Below are 12,325 nucleotides of genomic sequence, written 5' to 3' on the forward strand. Positions count from 1 at the left end.
TGCTTATTTTGAGGATTAGATTAAATTTAATTGAAATTAGGTTACACCCTCTTTATATTTGAAAGTAGATGAATATTTCCTTCTTGAATGTGATTTATTTTTTTGCCTCGGTGAAAGTTCTATGTCCTAAGAAGGCTAAAGTTTAAACAACTGCAGCCTTCAGGTCATTTGCCTCTGATCCATGTAGGTATAAATTTGTAAAATCCCCTGTTTAGCTCGCTCTAACCAGATTGAGAATATGACTAAAGCTAGTGTATCGTCTGAGCTCCCTTAAAAGTATAACTGCTAAGTTCCACTAGCAGTTTAAACATGACAGCATGGTACTACAGGGGCTGTAAAGCCTGACACTGTAACTTGGGGAAGCTCTAATAATTTAGCGTGTTTCCCTGCTGTCCTGTTGTACACCAAGGACATTCAGTGTCACCCTGATGTTCCAGCTCCCTCCCCTTCCCTCTGCTGGGTACCTGTACTCTGTGCTCTGCAGGCTCTTAGAGGGCATTATCTTCATGATCACCGCTAATTTTAGGGTATTTTTTGCTGTTGCTTTTTCAGCTACTCCAAGATCACTGCTAGTACTGTGAGTACTATGAACATTGCCTGTTTTGGTAAAAATGAAAAGATTGCAAATTTGCCGAACATGGTTTCATCAGAAAAGATTTTGGTAGAGACTTATTTTTTTCCTTTTTGCGCTGCTTGGTGATTTTGTGCCAGGCTTTTTGAAAGGCTGATCTGTTTTTCTGTCCAGGGAAAGCTTTCAGTGATGGTATCAGCATTTAAAAAGAAACATGACTGATCACAGAGGTTATGCACTAGTGGTTATGGGAAGAGCCCTGTTCGCTTCAAATGCAACTGCTAATGGGTTTTGCAGTAAACTAAAATGAAGTTATTACATGTCTGTCTTGTATTTACAGTAACCTGCAAATCAACAAGGTCAGGTTTCTGCTAATACCTGCACTCATTAACGAGAAATGTTGCTCACCTCTCATGTCCCCGGATATGTCCATTCTAGTAAACTGAACACGCTGAGGGCCTGAGCACAGTCCCACCATCCTGCCTGTTCACCCTGGGGTCCTAGCACATCTCTTGCATAGTTGTGGCCTCCTTCAGACAGTGCCCACACAAAGCCTGGGCTTAGCAGCTCTGTGAGACAGGCGCTGTAGGCAGTTTTGAAGAGGCCGCTCTGTGCAAGTGGGTGGAGATTCAAGCAGCGCTGTGCATATTGGACAGATGGTCAATAAGAGTCCATAGCCTGTTTTATTTACATGGATAGATGAAGTATAATGGATGGCTACCAGGCCTGTGTAAGCACTATTGATCAAGTTACAGCTTTATATTTAATGAATCAATGCCATTTCTTTTCCTACTTTAAGGTTCTTGCATGTTCAGCAGAGATGACACTCAAGTGGAGACATAAATGCATATAAGCCTGCCTCCCCTAAGCAAATGATACAAGAAAAAAGAAAAGGTTGCCATCAAAGGCACGCCCACAAAGCTGGACTGGAAGCACCCAAGGCACTACCCCCTTGCTGCCCAGAAGGATGCCCCTTGTCCTGCAGGCACGGGCACAACTGTAGAGTGTGGCTGGAGCTCATATGGCTGAATTACTATAACTCATTAGACCTTAATCAACTTAAAAACAACACTTGATTGTGCAAAGTGACAATGTGCTTTGTGATTGTATTCTGCTCTGTATTGTCTCCCCTTCAGTCACTGCCTGATTTAAGGACAACATCTTAATTTTGAAGCCTTCTGTGGCATTGGCCTGTCTTACTGCTGGGTCAGTGTACGATGGACGCTGTCATCAACTGGAGAACTTGGTGGATGTGTGAGGCTGAGCACTGTCATGGCAGCAGAAAGAATCACTAAAGAATGAGCCATCATCACACCAACGAAATGTCCCTGCCAGTGCACCAACCTACTTCACCTCCATGTTGTAGACTTGTCCCCCCCATGTTGGGGACAAGTCACTTAGTCTGTGGCCTGATTCCAGAGGTAGCTGCATCTCTGAAGGACCCTGGAGAAACAGCCAGTATTTCCTCTTCTGGCCTTTCTCTCCAGCCCAGTGCAGGGCAAAGGCAGCACAAGAGGCCTGAGAGGAGATTTTAAGTCCAAATACAATATGACTCAACTTGTGTCAGAGCAGCACTTTTACACACAAGCAGCTGAGTGAGTATCAAGCTAATTGCAGACTCAGAGGTATGGAAAGCCCTTCCCAGACGAGGTTTTAGGTAAGAATCACAATTTCCAAAGTACCTGTGTAGCTTGCTCCATTGGACACCCCACCTATCTGCTATATTAAACAGACCAGGGATTACTTCCTCTTCAATAGAAAGTAGTGGCAAGTGTTAGCATCCTGTCCAAGGCAGAGGGCCAAAGTGAAGAATTCCTTTCCAAATGAAAGGTCAGATGTGGCAGTAAAGACTTGCAGGAGCAACAGGAGCAGCTAGCAAGATGTGCTGCCCATCCCTCATATTTGGGAGCCAACAGCAGGGACTTTGGGCGCAACCAAGTGGGGAGACCCCACTTTCAAACATTCGTGTGAGTTCAGAGGGAGGAGGGAAAAGAGGAAAAAAAGGTAGTGAAATCTATTTCAGCAGGTGCAGAGCAGCAGGGATGAGGATGAGGAAACAACAACTAGATTTGCAGTCTTGTGCTAAGTCAAGGAAAGTCAAGGAACTGTTAAGGAGCATAAAGGTGGTTGTAATATTTCCTCCTTTCTGCCTCCCTAGGAGGGTACCTGTGGCAAGCACTCACTTTTAAAACTGACCCAACTTGGTTTAATTTCTTTTTTTTTTTTTTACCTTAGGGTAATTAAGAGGAACAGAAGAATATACCTTTTTTTTCATCATATTTCTTATATCATTCTATCATTTGTCCTTTCTTTAAGATGTTCAGCTAAAAGGATTGTGAAAAAAAATGAGAAGAATTTAATAATGTTTTTCCCCTTGAGTAATACAGTTTTTCCAGTTGCTGACCTCCTCTTTTGGCAAGTCAGTTCCAATAGCAGAGCTAAGTTCTACTTTCATTTACCGCTTCTGAAAGCTCTTGTGGTCTTTATTTGTGCCAATATCCCAATCTAATTTCTAGAAACAATAGGCAAAAGAGGGGAAGATGAGTAGGAACTTACATGTCCTCAAATCATGGACTCAGAGGTAAAAAGTTACCAAAAACCTTAACTAATGCTTTTTTTTTTTTCCCAGACCCTCTTCTGAGCCAGAACAATTGACATCTCTAATGATCTCCTGAATACAGCCCCAAAAAAGTCTTCACCCACATTCCTCATTATGGGAATCAGAGCAATGGAACAATTCACGCTTTTCTTTGGTGTCTTGTTCAATCAGCCTTAAATATCGCTAGCTTTGTGGTAGCAGCTCTTCTCTGGGACACAATTCTTCATCCTCCGTGCACCAATTCAGTACTCCTGGTCATCCAGTCTTGCTGGGAATCCAGTGTTCTCTTTTCCTTCTTCAAAGCCCTCTCGGGCGAAGAACAACTTGCTCCTTAGTGCTACAGGTTCTGGTAGTAGTTTTTATGGATGGGGAAAATATGCTCTTTATTTCTTGAGGTACCTTTCATGACCTTTATCCTTTCTCATTAGCTAAGAATCTGTTGTAATTGTGACTTTTTTTCCCCTTGGTGGATTGTTTCCATGTAATTGCTGAGAAATCAAAATTGAAACATTCACTGCGTACTTTTGCTGCAGAGAACTCACACTGAAGCACGGTGAAAAATTTAGTGTCATTTTGCACAAAATGTACTGAACAATATCTTATCATTCATTGAGTGGCAATCTGCAAAGAACTGACTGCTCGGAAGCGATTGCAAAATGACAATTTAACGGTCGATGTTCTCTGTTTACTGACAAACCTAGATACTATCAATTTCTAATCCACACAGTGATGTATGTTGCCATATATTTACTTCACATAGTCTTTTCAGATGAGAGATTGGCATGGGCCATGCTGATTTTGGTTTGTCTAAAAATATGTCTATGAAAACAGCCTCAGCAGTGACTTCAGTAGAGGGCAAACGGATGTGGACAGGCTTTAGCTAGTTGTCCTGGCTATAGGTAGCAGTCTTGCCAGGGTACTTGTCCTGCATGACCTGTTTGCACTAGTTCCCAGCCTGCTGATTGAAGCTGGCAACTTTTGGAGGTAAATTATCATTAAGAGTCGATTTAAGATTAGAAACCTAGATTTACCTAAATGCTGGATCTTAAGAACACTTAGTTAAATGGGCCTCTCAGAAGATAAGTAGTACTCAAGCCATTTACCATTAGCCTGACAGTGACTCTAGTTACGTTTTTGGTGAAATAAAACAGGGAAACACTGGCTAAGCAGGAAAAGCTGAGGACTCAAAGTACAAGAAAGTCTTAATTACTGTACAGAAATCCTGTCCCCCCTCGTTTGGGCAGTGTCCCTTAAATAAAAGCAAAAGTTCATTGCCCCATGCAAAGCTTCCTCATTCCGTTGGTATGCAAGGCCACAGGATGTATGGCAGTAATGAGATAGGATATGAAGGTTAAAAAAATCTCAATAATTTACTATTATCTGTCTGACAGCCCTAATAACAGTAATTTAACAAATGATTCAATATTTTTACAGGAGGCAGTAAAAGGTCAGTTCTTTACTGTTGAGAGAATGAGATTGGTATCCCAGATGTTGAGTGTACACTGCATGTACTACATGCAGTATCTGTAAGATAAAATCTGTTTAACTCTGAAATTCTGAGTCAGATTCTGACTCAGTAACAGTGTAGAGGCCTGACCTAGTGTCCTTTAAAAGCAAGAAAAAGACCCCCATGAAGTTCCATGTACCTGATCCAGTCACCAGTTTGAAATATGAAGAGGAGGCAGTGCCTTAGGGCTTGTTCAGTAGATGAATGAAGACTTTTGTAGCTATCAAAATGATATAATCCACTTGCAGAAGATTTATATGCATATGCAAAAGAAGAGAAAACTATTACTTATAGGACAGTGTCAAAGGTGGAACACATTAACAGAGATTATGGCTGCATTTTTTTTAAATTCAAATGGTAGTTTCAAATGGTAGTTTCTGATTTCTCTCAGCTCGGTTTCATCATTTCCTTCAGAGTGGTCTGTGCAGACGGAATATCGGTCAGAATGAAATGAAGACTCCTGAAAAAGTTAGTTCCTATAGCTGGTCCCATAATTCACGACACATTTCAGACAGTAAAAAATGCAACAAAGGGAAAACAGAGATGAAAAGATGAGAAGCAGGGGAAGAAATGATGCCAAGGTAGTGACCCTGAAGATCATTAAGTCTCAGGAAATACATCCATTGATTTCTATGGCCTTTGGGTTGGACCTGTAGAAGCCAATTATGAGCACCACTGGGCACTGGGATGAGTTTGTCTCTGCAGTTAATTCATTGCATGTAGTGGAACTACAGCAAGAATGAAGTCAGTGGAGCCAACAAATGCTGACACAAATTCTCTATTTTATACTCAATCTCTTGTCTGTTCCCTTCTCCTCCTATTTCCTTGTTCCTTCTCTGCCCCCTGATTTTGCAGCCTGTGGACTAAGAGGCAGATGCCTTTCAGGTGAGACTGGGACAGGGGTTGTGAAGGTTGATCCGATTAATGCTCTGTAGGAAAGGAAGGCAGGTCAGGGGAGGACAGATAGTACCAGGGAAAGTTTACCTCTGAGGCCCCTGTGTGTGACACACTGCAGGCACTGTAAATCTGTCCTGTTATTCCTGCACTGGTGAGAAGAGTGGGAAGGAGAATTTCTCCAGGCCTTTTTGATAAGTCCTGGAGAAACTGTCCTGACTATTTTCTATTCTCCTCTAGAGACCCAGAAAAGTGACCTATTTTATTAACAGTGAAATGAGATGATTGAAATAGTCCTTGTTATTTTGTGTTCCAATGCAGGAGAACATGTAAGCGCATACTAAAGCTCCTGCAAATCAACAGGAATTAAACAAATGCTTAAGATGTAAATACATGTTTGATTTTGCCCTGAATAAAAATGCTTTCCTGAACTGGGTCATTATTTACCAAAGCAAAATCACAAAGGAGAATTAAAACTCCTAAGAGGCTAACAGATCTAGCTAGTGTGTTTCTTCAGAGGAAGCTTTGAGCTCTTTCACCGATGGTCATACCAACCCTATCAACTGGATATAGAGAAGATGTAATAGTTGTAATTGTTCAGGGCAGGATTCAGCTTGAGAAACATAAAAAGGCCTCACAATAGGCCTCTCGTGACCCCACAATGGATGAACGCACAATGGACGACCTCACAAAGGGCCTCTCGTGACCTCACAATGGACAACCTGACAAAGGACGACCTCACAATGGGCCTCTTGTGACCTCACAATGGACGACCTCACAATGGAAGACCTCAAAATAAGCCTCTTGTGACCTGACAATGGACGTCCTCACAATGAATGACCTCACAATAGGCCTCTCGTGACCTCGCAATGGACGACCTCACAATGCACGACCTCAAAATAGGCCTCTTGTGACCTGACAATGGACGTCCTCACAATGAATGACCTCACAATAGGCCTCTCGTGACCTCGCAATGGTTGACCGTACAGGAGACAACCTCACAATGGGCCTCTTGTGACCTCACAGTGTAAGACCTCACAGTGGAAGACCTCACAATGGACGACCTCACAATAGGCCTCTCGTTACCTCACAATGGACGACCTCACAATGGGCCTCTTGTGACCTGACAATGGACGTCCTCACAATGGACGACCTCACAATGGGTCTCTCGTGACTGCACAATGGACCACCTCACAGTGGACGACCTCATAGTGGACGATCTTGCAATTGGCTTCTTGTGACCTCACAATGGACGAACCCACAATGGACGACCTCACAATGGGCCTCTCATGACCTCACAATGGACGACCTCACAGTGGACGACAACACAATAGGCCTCTCGTGACCACACAATGGACGACCTCACAATGGGCCACTTGTGACCTCACAATGGATGACTTCACAATGGACGACCTCACAACGGACAACCTCACAATGGGCCTCTTGTGACCTCACAATGGACGACCTCACAATGGGCCTGTCGTGACCTCACAATGGACCACCTCACAATCGATGACCTCACAATGGGCCTCTCGTGACCTAACAATGGACGACCCCAGAATGGACGACCTCACAATGGACGACCTCACAATGGGCCTCTCGTGACCTCACAATGAACGACGCCATAATGGACGACCTCACAATGGACAAACTCGCAATAGGCCTCTTGTGACCTCACAATGGACGACCTCCCAGTGGACGACCTCACAATGGACGAGCTTACAATTAGCCTCTCGTTCCCTCACAATGGATGACCTCACAATGGACGAACTCACAATGGGCCTCTCGTGACCTCACAGTGGACGACCTCACAATAGGCTCTTGTGACCGTGCATTGGAAGACCTCAAAATGGACGACCTTACAATGGGCCTGTCATGACCTCACAATGGACGACCTCACAATGGACAACCTCACAATATGCCGCTTGTGACCTCACAATGGACAACCTCACAATGGACGACCTCACAATGGGCCTCTCGTGACCTCACAATGGATGACCTCACAGTGGACGACCTCACAGTGGATGACCTCACAATGGACGACCTCACAATGGGCCTCTCGTGACCTCACAATGGATGACCTCACAGTGGACGACCTCACAGTGGATGACCTTACAATTGGCCTTTTGTGACCTCACGATGGAGGATGTCACAATGGACGACCTCACAATGGGCCTCTTATGACCTCACAATGGAGAACCTCACATTGGACGACCTTACAATCGGCCTCTCGTCACCTCACAATGGATTACATCACAATGGACGAACTCACAATAGGCCTCCCGTGACCTCACAATGGACGACCTCACAATGGAGGACCTCACAATGGGACTCTCGTGACCTCACAATGGACGACCTCACATTGGACGACCTCACAATAGGCTTCTCATGACCTCACAATGGAAGACCTCACAATGGACGACCTCACAATAGGCCTCTCGTGACCTCACAATGGATGACCTCACAATGGACGACCTCACAATGGACCTCTCTTGACCTCACAGTGGACGACCTCACAGTGGACGACCTCACAATAGGCTCTTGTGACCCCACCATGGACGACCTCACAATGGACGACCTCACAATGGGCCTCTCGTGACCTCACAATGGAAAACCTCACAGTGGACAACCTCACAATAGGCCGCTTGTGACCTCACAATGGACGACCTCACAGTGGACGACCTCACAATGGACGACCTTACAATTGGCCTTTTGTGACCTCACTATGGAGGACCTCACAATGGACGACCTCACAATGGGCCTCTCGTGACCTCACAATGGATGACCTCAAAATGGACGACCTCACAATGGACGACCTCACAATGGGTCTCTCGTGACTGCACAATGGACCACCTCACAGTGGACGACCTCATAGTGGACGATCTTGCAATTGGCCTCTTGTGACCTCACAATGGACGAACCCACAATGGACGACCTCACAAGAGGCCTCTTGTGACCTCACAATGGACGACCGCACAATGGGCCTCTCGTGACCTCACAGTGGACGACCTCACAATGGACGACCGCACAATGGGTCACTTGTGACTTCACAATGGACGACCTCACAATGGACGAACTCACAATGGACGACCTCACAATGGGCCTCTCATGACCTCACAATGGACGACCTCACAGTGGACGACCTCAAAATAGGCCTCTCGTGACCTCACAGTGGACGACCTCACAATGGACGACCTCACAATGGGTCACTTGTGACCTCACAATGGACGACGCCATAACGGACGACCTCACAATGGACGACCTCACAATAGGCCTCTCATGACCCCAGAATGGACGACCCCACAGCTTGTGCTGTAGTGCCGAACCTGCTGCCATGGTTAATGACAGTCCAGCTGATAGGTCTGTGGAGCTGAGAGAGCTGCTCAGCTGGGCAGTCATTAGAGTCCTGCATGTACAGGAGATTGCCTGTGTGGGGGCACCTCATGCTATCACAGATACCTAGGATATCTGCTGGACCTTCAGCATGTGTCTCCCATAGGTCCTGCCTTGTAGCTGCTAGCCCCATGTAGGAGTCTGGGATGTTCTGCAGCATCCCGATTTGCACGAAATCCTTATGTATGTATCAGGCACTGGGTGAACACGTCAGGGCCAACTGAATTATTCTCTGGGCTCTGCTTGCTGGGCTTCCTCAGGGTTTGACATGTTTGTTGCACATTTATACCTAGTGACACTCAAGATGCCTTTGAGTATCTAAAATTTCCATGTGACAAGGAACCTATGTCTTCTATAGCAGCAGCTGGGGATAAGGCATCTCAGGTGACACTGGACACCTATATGAACTTAGTCCTAAATCTCCTCTGACTGAAGTGCTCTGACTAAGTTTTATAGGTACAAATTAAAATATGGGAAGTTCCATCTCCATATGAGGAAGAATTTCTTTCCTGTGAGGGTGACAGAGCCCTGGAACAGGCTGCCCAGAGAGGTTGTGGAGTCTCCTTCTCTGGAGATCTTCCAAACCCGCCTGGATGCCGCCCTGTGCCCCGTGCTCTAGGTGTCCCTGCTTGAGCTGGAGGGTTGGACTAGATGATCTCTAGAGGTCCCTTCCAAACTCATCAATTCTGTGATTCTGTGATTCTGTAAAGTGTGCCCTAGATGCTAAACTCACATGTAGGCCTGTAAGTAGATGCCTAAATTTGGATATATACTCTGGAAGTGCTTACTACCCCTGATTAGCTACCCTAGCCATACCTTGAGCCTAAATGAACCCTGTCCTGACTTCAGAATATATCCTGGCATTTGAGCAGAGGAGGCTAAAATAATAGAATTATGGAGAAGAACTTATATTCTTCAATAAACAAAACTGTCTTCAGGACTGTTGGCAATGCTGGTGAAGAACATTACTTCCTACAGAATAATTACTGAGTACAGTGTAATCATGCTAAGATATTGCAGGCACTAATCTCTAATAACAAAGAATGATAAATTTATTGAGTTCCATTGATTTGTTTGTGATAGTGGTTAAAAGGTAGAAGATATTGAAGCATTGTCCTGATCAGCATGGCTTCACTAATTATATATCTCGTCTATCTAACTATGTTGATTTCAGCTTACATTGTTAACTCTGAAACTGGATTCCTTCTAACAGATAGTTATTTCTAAATCTAGAATTTCCATTACTCAGTTAATTCCATCTGTTATTCACATATGTACTGGCTACAATTGAAAAGTCAATGTTTGCAACATGGTATTATGCGAAGTGCCATTTTTCCCATGCTGAAAGTGGGAGATAAGGTACCTAAAAATGCTGAATGGCAATTTGGCATTGCTGTAGTGGCAAACACCCTTAACATACAGCAGCTGTGCTGGAGATAACGATCTCACAAGCTCACTCCTGTCACTGGGGATATTTTCTGCACACACCCAAAACCCGCCTTGGTTTCTCTGTAGGATCGATATCTGTGAAGCACTGAAATCATGGCAGGCAGATTTCGTGTCATTTAAGTTCAGTCCAAACTAACTAAAATCTAGAATAAGCTTATGAAATAGGCTGCATCAATAGTCTGGACATCTTTGAGAGAGGCAGAGAAAGTTATTTCAAAGAGAGCGCCGCTTTCCTCTTTCCATAGAGAGGGATCTTAGGCTGGATACCTAAGCTTTTTACCTAAGCTAGCTGGATACCTAGCTTTTAGCCAGCTGAATTTATGTGACATGAATGCCTAAAATCCTAATCTGTAGGGCATTTGCACCAGCTTTGAAAGTGCCCTTTTGCGCTTTTGTTAGAAAATTGCTACATCTGCTGTTATTTTAAGCAAAGAGTAATTTTAAGTAAAATTGAGACTTTAGCATTAAGCTTGACATTTACAATCATATTAATGAATTAAAAGACCTGGAGAGAGAGACCGTTTAGAATTGCATTCCTTTCTGTCTGTGCTCTGAGTAACTGATGCTGGTCTGGTTACTAATTTCTGTGCAATATACTCAACCTATTATTCATTTCATCCGGAGCAGAAACCAAGACTGAAAAGTACAACTACCCTTACCAATCATTGCCACTCATTCTCCAGTTGCCTTAATTGTACTTCATTACTGTAGCAGTATCTTAGAATCATTATGGTTGGAAAAGACCTTCAAGATTATGAAGTAAACTCATCTGTGCAGGTGATAAAAACTGGGAGGTGTGGCTGATAAACCAGAGGGCTGTGCTGCCACGCAGAGAGACCTCACGAGGCTGGAGGAATGGGCAGAGAGGAACCTCATGGAGTTCAGAAAGGGAAATTCCAAGATCTGAGCTGGGGGAATAACCTCATGCTGGGAGCTAAGGAACTTGAGAGCAGCTTTGCATAGAAGAATCTGGGGGTCCTGATGGGCAAAAAGTTGAATATGAGCCAGAAAGGTGGCCACAGGGCTAAGGAAGCCAGCAACATTTATCTCTGAGTTATCAGCCACTCTACCTCGTTTTGTGTCATTAGCAATCATCCACGTCACTGATGAATAAATTGAACAGGACTGGAGCTAATACTGCTGCCTGGGGTACCCTGCTAGCTGCAGGCCCCTGGTCACAACACTCTGAGCACTGCCATTCAACCAGTTCTCAGCCCACCTCACTGTCACTGTCATCTAACCCAGGGTTCCCGGGTTTGCCTATGAGGGGGCCACGGGAGACAGTGCCAAAACCCCTCCTGAAGTCAAGGTAGGCAACACAACCTCCCTGCCCTGAAGCATCATTTCCCCTTGGTGACTCCATGCTGGCAACAAAGGTTTCCCTGGCCGGGAATCGAACCCGGGCCGCGGCGGTGAGAGCGCCGAATCCTGACCACTAGACCACCAGGGAGTGATGCTGTTCACTCACAGGCAGCTAATGTGGACTTCACCTCCTGTTGCCACCATCAGCTCTTGGCGAGAAGGCCGTTTTTCTCCTTTGATTACAGGTCAGCCTCTGACAGCTCAGGCTAGGACTCTAGCCAGCTTCGGCTGAGCCCTTATAAGACTCTCCAACAACATTTCCATTTCCTGACTGTTTCCTTATATATGAAGGGATGGTTGATGTGCCCTTTTGGTGAAGAACAGCCTGATAGAGAGAGCAGAGATGATGTTTTTGCAGGAACAGTCAATCCAAAATAGCTACTCCTGGATTTGTAGGAGGCTTTGTGCCAACTGCAAATGAGGTCCTACTGAGGCCACCAGAACCAGTGACCACCTTTTAAATTGTAGACATTACTCCAAAGTGATTAATAAGAATCCAAAATGATTCAACATTTAGATCAGAGTATCACTAAACTGAGATTTAGTGAAA

General features: G+C 44.8%; 1 non-coding gene across 1 annotated transcript; it reads right to left on the reverse strand.

Moving 5' to 3' along the window:
- Positions 1-11,791: 11,791 nt before the first annotated feature.
- On the reverse strand, positions 11,792-11,863 carry TRNAE-CUC (transfer RNA glutamic acid (anticodon CUC)). Its single transcript has one exon. It is a non-coding gene; the product is annotated as a tRNA-Glu (tRNA).
- Positions 11,864-12,325: the final 462 nt, after the last annotated feature.

This window comes from Tinamus guttatus, unplaced genomic scaffold (assembly GCF_059628265.1).
Source record: "Tinamus guttatus ecotype Peru unplaced genomic scaffold, ASM5962826v1 Tinamus_guttatus_pri_ptg000150l, whole genome shotgun sequence".
NCBI classification, from domain to species: Eukaryota; Metazoa; Chordata; class Aves; order Tinamiformes; family Tinamidae; genus Tinamus; species Tinamus guttatus.